Source organism: Pseudophryne corroboree, unplaced genomic scaffold (assembly GCF_028390025.1).
Source record: "Pseudophryne corroboree isolate aPseCor3 unplaced genomic scaffold, aPseCor3.hap2 scaffold_415, whole genome shotgun sequence".
Taxonomy (NCBI): domain Eukaryota; kingdom Metazoa; phylum Chordata; class Amphibia; order Anura; family Myobatrachidae; genus Pseudophryne; species Pseudophryne corroboree.
Genome location: NW_026970049.1, coordinates 120,422 through 133,942, shown reverse-complemented (window position 1 = coordinate 133,942; position 13,521 = coordinate 120,422). Strand labels below are relative to the sequence as shown.

Here is a 13,521-nt window from a genome sequence, read left to right as displayed (position 1 = left end):
CCTCATCTGCATATGAAAAGAGAAAAGGGGCATGCAGGGCATGGCGGCCTTTTGCAGTGCTTGGATGACCCCTAGTTCGCATTAAACACCTCCCCCCTCCTTTGGTGTGGGGCTCATGTTGGCCATGCCCCATCCCCTGAAGCATTCAAGCTGATTTCTTGCAGCAGCTGGGCACTGTAACAGCTCCAGAGCTGCTCTGTAAGGCAAGTAAAAGGGTGTGGGCCCTGCAGCACTACCTGTAGTTTGCATTGTGCATTGGAAGGCACAAAGTAAGCAGACGGGAGGAGAAGTCAGGATAGTGCACAAGGGTATAGAAGGGAGCGGCTGAAGAAAAGAGAAGTGGAAACAGACAGCAAACTAGGCTGGAGAGAGACCTGAGACAAATAGATCTGAATTATACGAGAGCCGACCAGGGGAAACACAAATTATGCAGTCAAGTTTCCCACATTTGGGGAAATCGCAGGGGCAGCACACCCAGAGTGCAATGGGTGAGCCTTGCCCTGGGAGAAGCACCTTCATGATCATAGTATCTCACCTGGCAGGTAAGTAGGAGTTGGGCTAGAGCTGGGGAGGGTCGCTGCTCGGGTACCCCCCTGTCAAGTGAAGGAGATCCAACTGAGGCAGCACAATGGAACTCTCGAAAGAAGAACAAGGCTAGAGGAAAATCTGAGACAAAGAAATCTGACTTTTACCAGAGCTGACCAGAGGAAAGCACAAACACAGTCCCCCACTACCACAAATAATGCAGTCAAGTTTCCCACATTTGGGGAAATCACAGGGGTCAGCATACCCAAAATGCAATGAATGAACCTCACCCTGGGAGAACAATCTTCATGACCATGGTATCTCCTATGCAAAATAAGTATGATTTGGAATAGGGCTGGGGAGGGCCGCTGCTCATGCACATCTCTGTCAAGTAAAGGAGATTCAACTGAGGCAGCACAAGGGAACTCTCATCTGGGGACAACAACTGCAGGGAGAACACATATTTTCAGATGAACATGGGAGGGCAGAAGGCTGCCTAATACTGAAGCACCCCCAAACAACAAACCAAATGCAACAACTAGTGCAAGCATTCCTGGGGGAAGTTCTGCAGAAGACGGATTTGCATACGGTGATGTCATCCAAGCAGTGGGTCAAAGTTGGCTTCAACCCTCATCTGCATATGAAAAGAGAAAAGGGGCGTGCAGGGCATGGCGGCCTTTTGCGGTGCTTGGATGACCCCTAGTTCGCATTAAACACCTCCACCCTCCTTTGGTGTGGGGCTCATGTTGGCCATGCCCCATCCCCTGAAGCATTCAAGCTGATTTCTTGCAGCAGCTGGGCACTGTAACAGCTCCAGAGCTGCTCTGTAAGGCAAGTAAAAGGGTGTGGGCCCTGCAGCACTACCTGTAGTTTGCATTGTGCATTGGAAGGCACAAAGTAAGCAGACGGGAGGAGAAGTCAGGATAGTGCACAAGGGTATAGAAGGGAGCGGTTGAAGAAAAGAGAAGTGGAAACAGACAGCAAACTAGGCTGGAGAGAGACCTGAGACAAAGAGATCTGAATTATACGAGAGCCGACCAGGGGAAACACAAATTATGCAGTCAAGTTTCCCACATTTGGGGAAATCGCAGGGGCAGCACACCCAGAGTGCAATGGGTGAGCCTTGCCCTGGGAGAAGCACCTTCATGATCATAGTATCTCACCTGGCAGGTAAGTAGGAGTTGGGCTAGAGCTGGGGAGGGTCGCTGTTCGGGCACCCCCCTGTCAAGTGAAAGAGATCCAACTGAGGCAGCACAAGGGAACTCTCGAAAGAAGAACAAGGCTAGAGGAAGATCTGAGACAAAGAAATCTGACTTTTACCAGAGCTGACCAGAGGAAAGCACAAACACAGTCCCCCACTACCACAAATAATGCAGTCGAGTTTCCCACATTTGGGAAAATCACAGGGGTCAGCATACCCAGAATGCAATGAATGAACCTCACCCTGGGAGAACAATCTTCATGACCATGGTATCTCCTATGCAAAATAAGTATGATTTGGGATAGGGCTGGTGAGGGCCGCTGCTCAGGCACATCTCTGTCAAGTAAAGGAGATTCAACTGAGGCAGCACAAGGGAACTCTCATCTGGGGACAACAACTGCAGGGAGACCACATCTTTTCAGATGAACATGGGAGGGCGGAAGGCTGCCTAATACTGAAGCACCATCAAATATCAAACCATATGCAACAACTAGTACAAGCACTCCTTGGGGAAGGTCTGCAGCAGACGGATTTGCATACGGTGATGTTATCCAAGCAGTGGGCCAAAGTTGACTGGAACCCTCATCTGCATATGAAAAGAGAAAAGGGGCATGCAGGGCATGGCGGCCTTTTGCAGTGCTTGGATGACCCCTAGTTCGCATTAAACACCCCCACCCTCCTTTGGTGTGGGGCTCATGTTGGCCATGCCCCATCCCCTGAAGCATTCAAGCTGATTTCTTGCAGCAGCTGGGCACTGTAACAGCTCCAGAGCTGTTCTGTAAGGCAAGTAAAAGGGTGTGGGCCCTGCAGCACCACCTGTTGTTCGCATTGTGCGTTGGAAGGCACAAATTAAGCAGACGGGAGGAGAAGTCAGGATAGTGCGCAAGGGCATACTTTTCTCTTAGTCCGGGGGCAAGGCTTCAAAATGGGGTCTGCAACGGAGGAGACACAGGGGGCGTGGTCACAGCAGCTTTTCTCTACAGCCTGCACCAGCAGGAGCCTACACCATTTTTTATGATCACGCTGAACTGCAGTGCGACTGCAATTACAGCATGGTCAAGAAGGGAGGCGTCATGCTGGGTGGCCATGCCCTGTCACTGTGCAGGAGCCAGCACAGCTCACACACTAGTCCCCGGGTGCAGCCCCCAACCCCCGGGACACCCGGAGCAACAAAATGTAGATTCAGGCCACCAGGCCACGCCCCTACCTATGAAACCATGCCTCCTTTTTACCATTGCGCTGTTTATCTGCGCGCACTGCATTACAATCTCCCTCGCTACCTTTCTGGGTGTCACCAGTGATAGTGACACCTCTGCCATGCTTGTAGCAGCTGGTCCTAAGATCTACGCCTCAAGCCCTGAGTGTTTGCCCTTGTGACTTGTTGATCATCATAGCGAAGCAGATGCTTACAGAAAACTGCAGGGGCTTAGATTGAAAATAAAAAAATTGATGGGTATAAGGTAGAGAGGAGCGGGTTCGGTTCTCCGAGAACCGAATTCCCCACGAACTCCACGTGGTTTACACTGGTCCGAGGCAGGCTCGGTTGTTCCCGCCTGACTCGGAAAACCTGAACAAGGGAAAATGTCATCATCCCGCTGTCGGATTCTTGCGAGATTCGGATTCCATATAAAGAGCTGCGCGTTGCTGCCATTTTTACTCGTGCATTGAAGAGAGAGCGGAGAGGACGTGGCTATGTTCTCTCAGTGGAAATCTCAATATCAGTGCTCAGTATCAGTGGTTACTTATTGCTGCTCAGTAATACTAGTAGTGTGTCTCTCCTGCTCAGTGTCAGTTCTCAGTAGTATCCTCATCAGTGCTCAGTATCACTGCTCATTGTCTTGTGCTGCATTGTGGTGCTCAGCATACTACAGTACATTACTAATAGTCCAGTGCTGCATCTTGCTGCTCAGTGTCAGTTCTAGTATCCTCATCAGTGCTCACTATCACTGCTCATTGCATTGTGGTGTTCTGTATACTACAGTAACATAGTAATATAGTATATATAGAGGAGCGGGTTCGGTTCTCCGAGAACCGAATTCCCGACGAACTCCACGTGGTTTACACTGGTCCGTGGCAGGCTCGGTTGTTCCCGCCTGACTATGAAAACCTGAACAAGGGAAAATGTCATCATCCCGCTGTCAGATTCTCGCGAGATTCGGATTCCATATAAAGAGCTGCGCGTTGCCGCCATTTTTACTCGTGCATTGAAGAGAGAGCGGAGAGGACGTGGCTATGTTCTCTCAGTGGAAATCTCAATATCAGTGCCCAGTATCAGTGGTTACTTATTGCTGCTCAGTAATACTAGTAGTGTGTCTCTCCTGCTCAGTGTCAGTTCTCAGTAGTATCCTCATCAGTGCTCAGTATCACTGCTCATTGTCTTGTGCTGCATTGTGGTGCTCAGCATACAACAGTACATTACTAATAGTCCAGTGCTGCATCTTGCTGCTCATGTTGGCTATGCCCCAGCCCCTGAAGCATTCAAGCTGATTTCTTGCAGCAGCTGGGCACTGTAACAGCTCCAGAGCTGCTCTGTAAGGCAAGTAAAAGGGTGTTGGCCCTGCAGCACTACCTGTAGTTTGCATTGTGCGTTGGAAGGCACAAAGTAAGCAGACAGGAGAAGTCAGGAGAGTGCACAAGGGCATAGAAGGCAGGGGCTCAAGAAAAGAGAAGTGGAAACAGACAGCAAACTAGGCTGGAGAGAGACCTGAGACAAAGAGATCTGAATTATACGAGTAGCCGACCAGAGGAAACACAAATTATGCAGTCAAGTGTCCCACATTTGGGGAAATCGTAGGAGCAGCACACCCAGAGTGCAATGGGTGAGCCTTGCCCTGGTAGAAGCACCTTCCTGATCATAGTATCTCACTTGGCAGGTAAGTAGGAGTTGGGCTTGAGCTGGGGAGGGTCGCTGCTCGGGCACCCCCCTGTCAAGTGAAGGAGATCCAACTGAGGCAGCACAAGGAAACTCTCAAAAAAAGAACAAGGCTAGAGGAAGATCTGAGACAAAGAAATCTGACTTTTACCAGAGCTGACCAGAGGAAAGCACAAACACAGTCCCCCACTACCACAAATAATGCAGTTGAGTTTCCCACATTTGGGGAAATCACAGGGGTCAGCATACCCAGAATGCAATGAATGAACCTCACCCTGGGAGAACAATCTTCATGACCATGGTATCTCCTATGCAAAATAAGTATGATTTGGGATAGGGCTGGGGAGGGCCGCTGCTCAGGCACATCTCTTTCAAGTAAAGGAGATTCAACTGAGGCAGCACAAGGGAACTCTCATCTGGGGACAACAACTGCAGGGAGAACACATATTTTCAGATGAACATGGGAGAGCTGAAGGCTGCCTAATACTGAAGCACCCCAAACAACAAACCAAATGCAACAACTAGTACAAGCATTCCTGGGGGAAGGTCTGCAGAAGACGGATTTGCATACGGTGATGTCATCCAAGCAGTGGGCCAAAGTTGGCTGGAACCCTCATCTGCATATGAAAAGAGAAAAGGGGTATGCAGGGCATGGCGGCCTTTTGCGGCGCTTGGATGACCCTTAGTTCGCATTAAACACCTCCACCCTCCGTCGGTGTGGGGCTCATGTTGGCTATGCCCCAGCCCCTGAAGCATTCAAGCTGATTTCTTGCAGCAGCTGGGCACTGTAACAGCTCCAGAGCTGCTCTGAAAGGCAAGTAAAAGGGTGTGGGCCCTGCAGCACTACCTGTAGTTTGCATTGTGCGTTGGAAGGCACAAAGTAAGCAGACAGGAGAAGTCAGGAGAGTGCACAAGGGCATAGAAGGCAGCGGCTCAAGAAAAGAGAAGTGGAAACAGACAGCAAACTAGGCTGGAGAGAGACCTGAGACAAAGAGATCTGAATTATACGAGTAGCCGACTAGAGGAAACACAAATTATGCAGTCAAGTGTCCCACATTTGGGGAAATCGTAGGAGCAGCACACCCAGAGTGCAATGGGTGAGCCTTGCCCTGGGAGAAGCACCTTCCTGATCATAGTATCTCACCTGGCAGGTAAGTAGGAGTTGGGCTAGAGATGGGGAGGGTCGCTGCTCGGGCACCCCCCTGTCAAGTGAAGGAGATCCAACTGAGGCAGCACAAGGAAACTCTCGAAAAAAGAACAAGGCTAGAGGAAGATCTGAGACAAAGAAATCTGTCTTTTACCAGAGCTGACCAGAGGAAAGCACAAACACAGTCCCCCACTACCACAATTAATGCAGTCGAGTTTCCCACATTTGGGGAAATCACAGGGGTCAGCATACCCAGAATGCAATGAATGAACCTCACCCTGGGAGAACAATCTTCATGACCATGGAAACTTCTATGCAAAATAAGTATGATTTGGGATAGGGCTGGGGAGGGCCGCTGCTCATGCACATCTCTGTCAAGTAAAGGAGATTCAACTGAGGCAGCACAAGGGAACTCTCATCTGGGGACAACAACTGCAGGGAGAACACATATTTTCAGATGAACATGGGAGGGCAGAAGGCTGCCTAATACTGAAGCACCCCCAAACAACAAACCAAATGTAACAACTAGTAAAAGCATTCCTGGGAGAAGGTCTGCAGAAGACGGATTTGCATACGGTGATGTCATCCAAGCAGTGGGCCAAAGTTGGCTGGAACCCTCATCTGCATATGAAAAGAGAAAAGGGTTATGCAGGGCATGGCGGCCTTTTGCGGTGCTTGGATGACCCCTAGTTCGCATTAAATACCTCCACCCTCCTTCGGTGTGGGGCTCATGTTGGCTATGCCCCAGCCCCTGAAGCATTCAAGCTGATTTCTTGCAGCAGCTGGGCACTGTAACTGCTCCAGAGCTACTCTGTAAGGCAAGTAAAAGGGTGTGGGCCCTGCAGCACTACCTGTAGTTCGCATTGTGCGTTGGAAGGCACGAAGTAAGCAGACGGGAGAAGTCAGGATAGTGCGCAAGGGCATAGAAGGGAGCGGCTCAAGAAAAGAGAAGTGGAAACAGACAGCAAACTAGGCTGGAGAGAGACCTGAGACAAAGAGATCTGAATTATACGAGAGCCGACCAGGGGAAACACAAATTATGCAGTCAAGTTTCCCACATTTGGGGAAATCGCAGGAGCAGCACACCCAGAGTGCAATGGGTGAGCCTTGCCCTGGGAGAAGCACCTTCATGATCATAGTATCTCACCTGGCAGGTATGTAGGAGTTGGGCTAGAGCTGGGGAGGGTCGCTGCTCGGGTACCCCCCTGTCAAGTGAAGGAGGTCAAACTGAGGCAGCACAATGGAACTCTCGAAAGAAGAACAAGGCTAGAGGAAGATCTGAGACAAAGAAATCTGACTTTTACCAGAGCTGACCAGAGGAAAACACAAACACAGTCCCCCACTACCACAAATAATGCAGTTGAGTTTCCCACATTTGGGGAAATCACAGGGGTCAGCATACCCAGAATGCAATGAATGAACCTCACCCTGGGAGAACAATCTTTATGACCATGGTATCTCCTATGCAAAATAAGTATGATTTGAGATAGGGCTGGGGAGGGCCGCTGCTCAGGCACATCTCTGTCAAGTAAAGGAGATTCAACTGAGGCAGCACAAGGGAACTCTCATCTGGGGACAACAACTGCCGGGAGAACACATATTTTCAGATGAACATGGGAGGGCAGAAGGCTGCCTAATACTGAAGCACGCCCAAACAACAAACCAAATGCAACAACTAGTACAAGCATTCCTGGGAGAAGGTCTGCAGAAGACGGATTTGCATACGGTGATGTCATCCAAGCAGTGGGCCAAAGTTGGCTGGAACCCTCATCTGCATATGTTGAAGATACAATTTGTGAATTGCATTTAACACTATCTCCCTTTCCTGGGGAGAAGATGGTAGGGCCGATTTGAAAAACCGGCGAGGAGGCACCTCTTCGAATTTCAGCTTGTAACCCTGAGAAACAATTTCTATTGCCTAGGGATCCACCTGCGAATGAACCCAGATGTGGCTGAAAACTCGAAGACGTGCCCCCAACTGGGCGGACTCCTTTAGCGGAGCCCCAGCGTCATGCGGTGGATTTTGTAGAGGCCGGGGAGGACTTCTGTTCCTGGGAACTAGCTGTGTTGTGCAGCTTCTTCCCTCTGCCCTTACCTCTGGCAAGAAAGGACGCACCTCGTACTTTCTTGTTTCTCTGTGATCGAAAGGACTGTATTTGATAATGTGGTGCTTTCTTAGGCTGTGAGGGAATATAAGGCAAAAAATTTGATTTACCAGCTGTAGCTGTGGAGACTAGGTCCGAGAGACCTTCCCCAAACAATTCCTCACCCCTGTAAGGTAAAACCTCCATATGCCTTTTTGAGTCGGCATCACCTGTCCATTGCCGGGTCCATAGGACTCGTCTAGCAGAAATCGACATAGCGTTTATTCTAGAACCCAGTAGACTAATGTCACTTTGAGCATCTCTCATATATAGGACAGCATCTTTTATATGCCCTATGGTCAATAACATAGCATCCTTATCTAGGGTCTCAATCTCTGCTGATAAGGTATCTGTCCATGCTGCCACCGCGCTACAACCCCGGCCGACGCAATTGCCGGTCTGAGTAAGGTACCAGAATGTGTGTAAATGGACTTTAGGGTAACCTCCTGCTTGCGGTCAGCAGGGTCCCTGATGGTAGCTGTATCCTGGGATGGCAGCGCTACCTTTTTGGATAAGCGTGTCAATGCTTTATCCACCCTAGGGGAGGATTCCCACCGTATCCTGTCCATTGGCGGGAAAGGATACGCCATAAGAATCCTTTTGGGAATCTGCAGCTTTTTGTCTGGAGATTCCCAAGCTTTTTCACATAATTCGTTCAACTCATGTGAGGAGGGAAAGGTTATCTCAGGTTTCTTTCCCTTATACATGTGTACCCTCGTGTCAGGGACAGGGGACTCTGTGATGTGCAAAACATCTTTTATTGCAATAATCATATATCGAATACATTTAGCCAATTTTGGCTGTAACTTTGCATCATCGTAGTCGACACTGGAGTCAGAATCTGTGTCGGTATCTGTGTCAACTATTTGGGATAGTGGGCGCTTTTGAGACCCCGAAGGTCCCTGCGACATAGGGACAGGCATGGGTTGACTCCCTGACTGTTCCCTAGCTTCAGCTTTGTCTAATCTCTTGTGTAATAAGTTTACATTAGCACTTAAAACATTCCACATATCCATCCAGTCAGGTGTCGGCGTTGTCGATGGAGACACCACATTAATTTGCTCCTGCTCCTCTCTAGGAGAGCCTTCTACCTCAGACATGTCGACACACGTGTACCGACACACCATACACTCAGGGAATCCTCTTATCTGAGGACAGTTCCCCAACAAGGCCCTTTGGAGAGACAGAGAGAGAGAGTATGCCAGCACACACCCCAGCGCTATATGACCCAGGAAAAAAACACAATAATTTTATGTTTACCCAGTAGCGCTGTATTTCCATATATATATGCGCCTAATTATGTGCCCCCCTCTTCTTTAAGACCCTCTTTCTACCGTGGTATAAGCAGGGGAGAGTCCGTGGAGCTTCCCCTCAGCGGTGCTGTGGAGAAAATGGCGCTGGTGAGTGCTGAGGGAGAAGCCCCACCCCCTCAGCGACGGGCTTCTGTCCCGCTCAAATATAGTAAAAAAATGGCGGGGGCTCTTATATATATATATACAGTGCCTAGCTGCATATATATTTATTTTGCCAAAGAGAGGTCTATATTGCTGCCCAGGGCGTCCCCCCTGCGCCCTTCACCCTTACACTGACTGCCGTGTGTGAAGTGTATTGGAGCAATGGAGCACAGCTTTACTGCTGTGCGTTACCTCAGTGAAGATCATGAAGTCTTCCGCCGCCTCTGAAGTCTTCTTTTCTTCTCATACTCACCCGGCTTCTATCTTCCGGCTCTGCGAGGGGGACGGCGGCGCGGCTCTGGGACGGACGGCGAGGGTGAGACCTGCGTACCGATCCCTCTGGAGCTAATGCTGTACAGTAGCCTAAGAAGCAGAGCCTATCAACTCACAGAAGTAGGTGTGCATCTCTCCCCTCCGCCCCTCGATGCAGGGAGTCTGTTGCCAGCAGGCTCCCTGAAAATAAAAAAATCTAACAAATATACTTTCTGTCAGGAAACTCAGGAGAGCTCCCTGAAAAGCACCCAGTCTCCTCTGGGCACAGTAGTAAACTGAGGTCTGGAGGAGGGGCATAGAGGGAGGAGCCAGTGCACACCCAGATCTAAAGTCTTTCTTAAAGTGCCCATGTCTCCTGCGGAGCCCGTCTATCCCCCATGGTCCTTACGGAATCCCCAGCATCCTCTAGGACGTAAGAGAAAAATTATGCTGGCAGAAAAATCCAATTGAGTGATTAAACAGCTCCAGAGCTGCTCTGTAAGGCAAGTAAAAGGGTGTGGGCCCTGCAGCACTACCTGTAGTTTGCATTGTGCATTGGAAGCCTAGTTTGCTGTCTGTTTCCACTTCTTTTTTCTTGAGCCCCTCCCGTCTATACCCTTGTGCACTATCCTGACTTCTCCTCCCGTCTGCTTACTTTGTGCCTTCCAATGCACAATGCAAACTACAGGTAGTGCTGCAGGGCCCACACCCTTTTACTTGCCTTACAGAGCAGCTCTTGAGCTGTTACAGTGCCCAGCTGCTGCAAGAAATCAGCGTGAATGCTTCAGGGGCTGGGGCATGGCCAACATGAGCCCCACACCGAAGGAGGGTGGGGGTGTTTAATGCGAACTAGGGGTCTCGCACAATGCGAACTACAGGTATTGCTGCAGGGCCCACACCCTTTTACTTGCCTTACAGAGCAGCTCTGGAGCTGTTACAGTGCCCAGCTGCTGCAAGAAATCAGCTTGAATCCTTCAGGGGCTGGGGCATAGCCAACATGAGCCCCACACCGACGGAGGGTGGAGGTGTTTAATGCGAACTAGGGGTCATCCAAGTGCCGCAAAAGGCCGCCATGCCCTGCACACCCCTTTTCTCTTTTCATATGCAGACGAGGGTTGAAGCCAACTTTGACCCACTGCTTGGATGACATCGCCATATGCAAATCCATCTGCTGCAGGCCTTCCCCCAGGAATGCTTGCACTAGTTGTTGCATTTGGTTTGTTGTTTGGGGGTGTTTCAGTATTAGGCAGCCTTCTGCCCTCCCATGTTCATCTGAAAATATGTGTTCTCCCTGCAGTTGTTGTCCCCAGATGAGAGTTCCCTTGTGCTGCCTCAGTTGAATCTCCTTTACTTGACAGAGATGTGCCTGAGCAGCGGCCCTCCCCAGCCCTATCCCAAATCATACTTATTTTGCATAGGAGATACCATGGTCATGAAGACTGTTCTCCCAGGGTGCGGTTCATTCATTGCATTCTGGGTATGCTGACCTCTGTGATTTCCCCAAATGTGGGAAACTCGACTGCATTATTTAATGCGAACTAGGGGTCATCCAAGCACCGCAAAAGGCCGCCATGCCCTGCATACCCCTTTTCTCTTTTCATAAGCAGACGAGGTTTGAAGCCAACTTTGACCCAATGCTTGGATGACATCACTTGCTGCCTTTCCAATGAAGCAAGTTTAATTTAATAATAGGTGAAAAACCATCCCTACAAAGGTGTTAATCAGATACTTGGCTTTGTGGACACTTTTCAGAGCACAAATTTGTTAGCATAAAAATAAAGCCAGAAAATGAAGAGCTGTTTAATCACTCAATTGGATTTTTCTGCCAGCATATTTCTTTTTCTCTGCAACCCACTGCTAAATTGTGCTTCCTAGCTGTTTTTATAAAATCACTGAATCAAATCTAACTCTGATTACATCAGAGAAGGCCAGGTACCCTACACCATAACAGGGGGTTTGAAATTTTGACTTGTCTACTTAAAGATCACCAAAATCTGATAACAAGGTCAATTAAGTCCCTGGGTGGGATTGAACCACCAACCTTTTGATTAATAGCCTTACACACTAACTGATTGCGCCACAGCGACACTTTGCAAAAGTACATACTGACAAAGGCTAATAAGCATTCATCTAGAACGATTCCTAGAAACATTTTAAAAAGTCAATAATGTGGAGAGTTTTTGTAAGATGTTTCTTCCATCAACCAATGAAGAAACACATTGGTACTTTCCCATGATGAGTGAGTGCTTCAGGATCTTTTGCACTTACATGTGCAGCAGAGTACTGTAATGGAAGCATGCTGGGTCCATAACCCAGAGGTAGGCATATTGAAACTATCCTCTGCTATATGCATTTTTTTTTGTTAATTAAAGTAATCCAAAACTGGGATTGATATTTTTGCTCTTTTATTTTTACTTAAAGTACAATAACTTTTACCATTTTAATTTGTTTTAATAGTATATTGACAGTATTGTTTTCTTTCAAAAATCCAATTAATTTTCTTTACCCGATTATTAAAATGGTAATTGACAAAAACAAACTACATTGTCACCAGAAGAGCAATACAAAATGTACAAGTGATATATTAAAATCATCTTTCCAGCTTGAATTTCAATGATGCATTGGGGCAACGATTTTGTGAGAAACATCTTCACCCTTAAATAAAGATTTTCTTAATTCCTTACCTGTGTGCTAATTAGATATCACCTTGTTTTCACATTAAACAGACTTCCAAATGAGAAAACAGCAAAGATGCAGTGGCGTTAATGTTTCCTGGTGTCAACCTGTATTATTTCCGTAGATATTGAAATGAGGATGCATCTTGCTGCCTTTCCAATGAAGCAAGTTTAATTTAGTAATAGGTGAAAAACCATCCCTACAAAGATGTTAATCAGATACTTGGCTTTGTGGACACTTTTCAGAGAACAAATTTGTAATCATAAAAATAAAGCCAGAAAATGAAGAGCTGTTTAATCACTCAATTGGATTTTTCTGCCAGCATTTTTCTTTTTCTCTGCAACCCACTGCTAAATTGTGCTTCCTAGCTGTTTTTTTATAAAATCACTTAATCAAATCTAACTCTGATTACATCAGAGAAGGCCAGGTACCCTATACCATAAGAGGGGGTTTGCAATTTTGACTTGTCTACTTAAATATCACCAAAATGTGATCACAAGGTCAATTACGTCCCTGGGTGGGATTGAACCACCAACCTTTTGATAAATAGCTGAACACACTAACCGATTGCGCCACAGAGACACTTTGCAAAAAGCACATACTGACAAAGACTAATAAGCATTCATCTAGAACGTTTCCTAGAAAAACTTTAAAAAGTCAATAATCTGGAGAGTTTTTGTAAGATGTTTCACCAGCAACCAATGAAGAAACACATTAGTACTTTCGCATGATGAGTGAGTGCTTCAGGATCTCTTGCACTTACATGTGCAGCAGAGTACTGCAATGGAAGCATGCTGGGCCCATAACCCAGAGGTAGGCAGATTGAAACTATCCTTTGCTATATGCATTTTTTTTTTGTTCATTAAAGTAATCCAAAACTGGGATTGATATTTTAGCTTTTATTTTTACTTAAAATACAATAACTTTTACCATTTTAATTTGTTTTAATAGTATATTGACAGTATTGTTTTCTTTCAAAAATCCAATTAATTTTCTTTATCCGATTATTAAAATGGTAATTGACAAAAACAAACTACATTGTCACCAGAAGAGCAATACAAAATGTACAAGTGATATATTAAAATCATCTTTCCAGCTTGAATTTCAATGATGCATTGGGGCAACGATTTTGTGAGAAACATCTTCACCCTTAAATAAAGATTTTCTTAATTCCTTACCTGTGTGCTAATTAGATATCACCTTGTTTTCACATTAAACAGACTTCCACATGAGAAAGCAGCAAGGATGCA

General features: G+C 47.3%; 10 non-coding genes and 1 pseudogene across 10 annotated transcripts; 1 reads left to right on the top strand and 10 right to left on the bottom strand.

The window, feature by feature from the left end:
* Positions 1-387: 387 nt before the first annotated feature.
* On the bottom strand, positions 388-550 carry LOC135025325 (U1 spliceosomal RNA). The gene has a single exon (XR_010222108.1). It is a non-coding gene; the product is annotated as a U1 spliceosomal RNA (small nuclear RNA).
* Positions 551-702: 152 nt separating this feature from the next.
* LOC135025478 (U1 spliceosomal RNA) lies at positions 703-866 on the bottom strand. Its single transcript, XR_010222227.1, has one exon. It is a non-coding gene; the product is annotated as a U1 spliceosomal RNA (small nuclear RNA).
* Positions 867-1,540: 674 nt separating this feature from the next.
* Positions 1,541-1,703, bottom strand: LOC135025309 (U1 spliceosomal RNA). Its single transcript, XR_010222092.1, has one exon. It is a non-coding gene; the product is annotated as a U1 spliceosomal RNA (small nuclear RNA).
* A 152-nt stretch (positions 1,704-1,855) lies between these two features.
* LOC135025327 (U1 spliceosomal RNA) lies at positions 1,856-2,019 on the bottom strand. Its single transcript, XR_010222110.1, has one exon. It is a non-coding gene; the product is annotated as a U1 spliceosomal RNA (small nuclear RNA).
* A 2,424-nt stretch (positions 2,020-4,443) lies between these two features.
* On the bottom strand, positions 4,444-4,607 carry LOC135025416 (U1 spliceosomal RNA). Its single transcript, XR_010222177.1, has one exon. It is a non-coding gene; the product is annotated as a U1 spliceosomal RNA (small nuclear RNA).
* A 152-nt stretch (positions 4,608-4,759) lies between these two features.
* On the bottom strand, positions 4,760-4,923 carry LOC135025238 (U1 spliceosomal RNA). The gene has a single exon (XR_010222022.1). It is a non-coding gene; the product is annotated as a U1 spliceosomal RNA (small nuclear RNA).
* Positions 4,924-5,593: 670 nt separating this feature from the next.
* On the bottom strand, positions 5,594-5,757 carry LOC135025380 (U1 spliceosomal RNA). The gene has a single exon (XR_010222161.1). It is a non-coding gene; the product is annotated as a U1 spliceosomal RNA (small nuclear RNA).
* A 152-nt stretch (positions 5,758-5,909) lies between these two features.
* LOC135025295 (U1 spliceosomal RNA) lies at positions 5,910-6,073 on the bottom strand. The gene has a single exon (XR_010222078.1). It is a non-coding gene; the product is annotated as a U1 spliceosomal RNA (small nuclear RNA).
* Positions 6,074-6,744: 671 nt separating this feature from the next.
* Positions 6,745-6,907, bottom strand: LOC135025368 (U1 spliceosomal RNA). Its single transcript, XR_010222150.1, has one exon. It is a non-coding gene; the product is annotated as a U1 spliceosomal RNA (small nuclear RNA).
* A 152-nt stretch (positions 6,908-7,059) lies between these two features.
* LOC135025243 (U1 spliceosomal RNA) lies at positions 7,060-7,223 on the bottom strand. The gene has a single exon (XR_010222027.1). It is a non-coding gene; the product is annotated as a U1 spliceosomal RNA (small nuclear RNA).
* A 3,773-nt stretch (positions 7,224-10,996) lies between these two features.
* On the top strand, positions 10,997-11,175 carry LOC135025437 (U1 spliceosomal RNA; annotated as a pseudogene).
* The last annotated feature ends 2,346 nt before the right edge of the window (positions 11,176-13,521 follow it).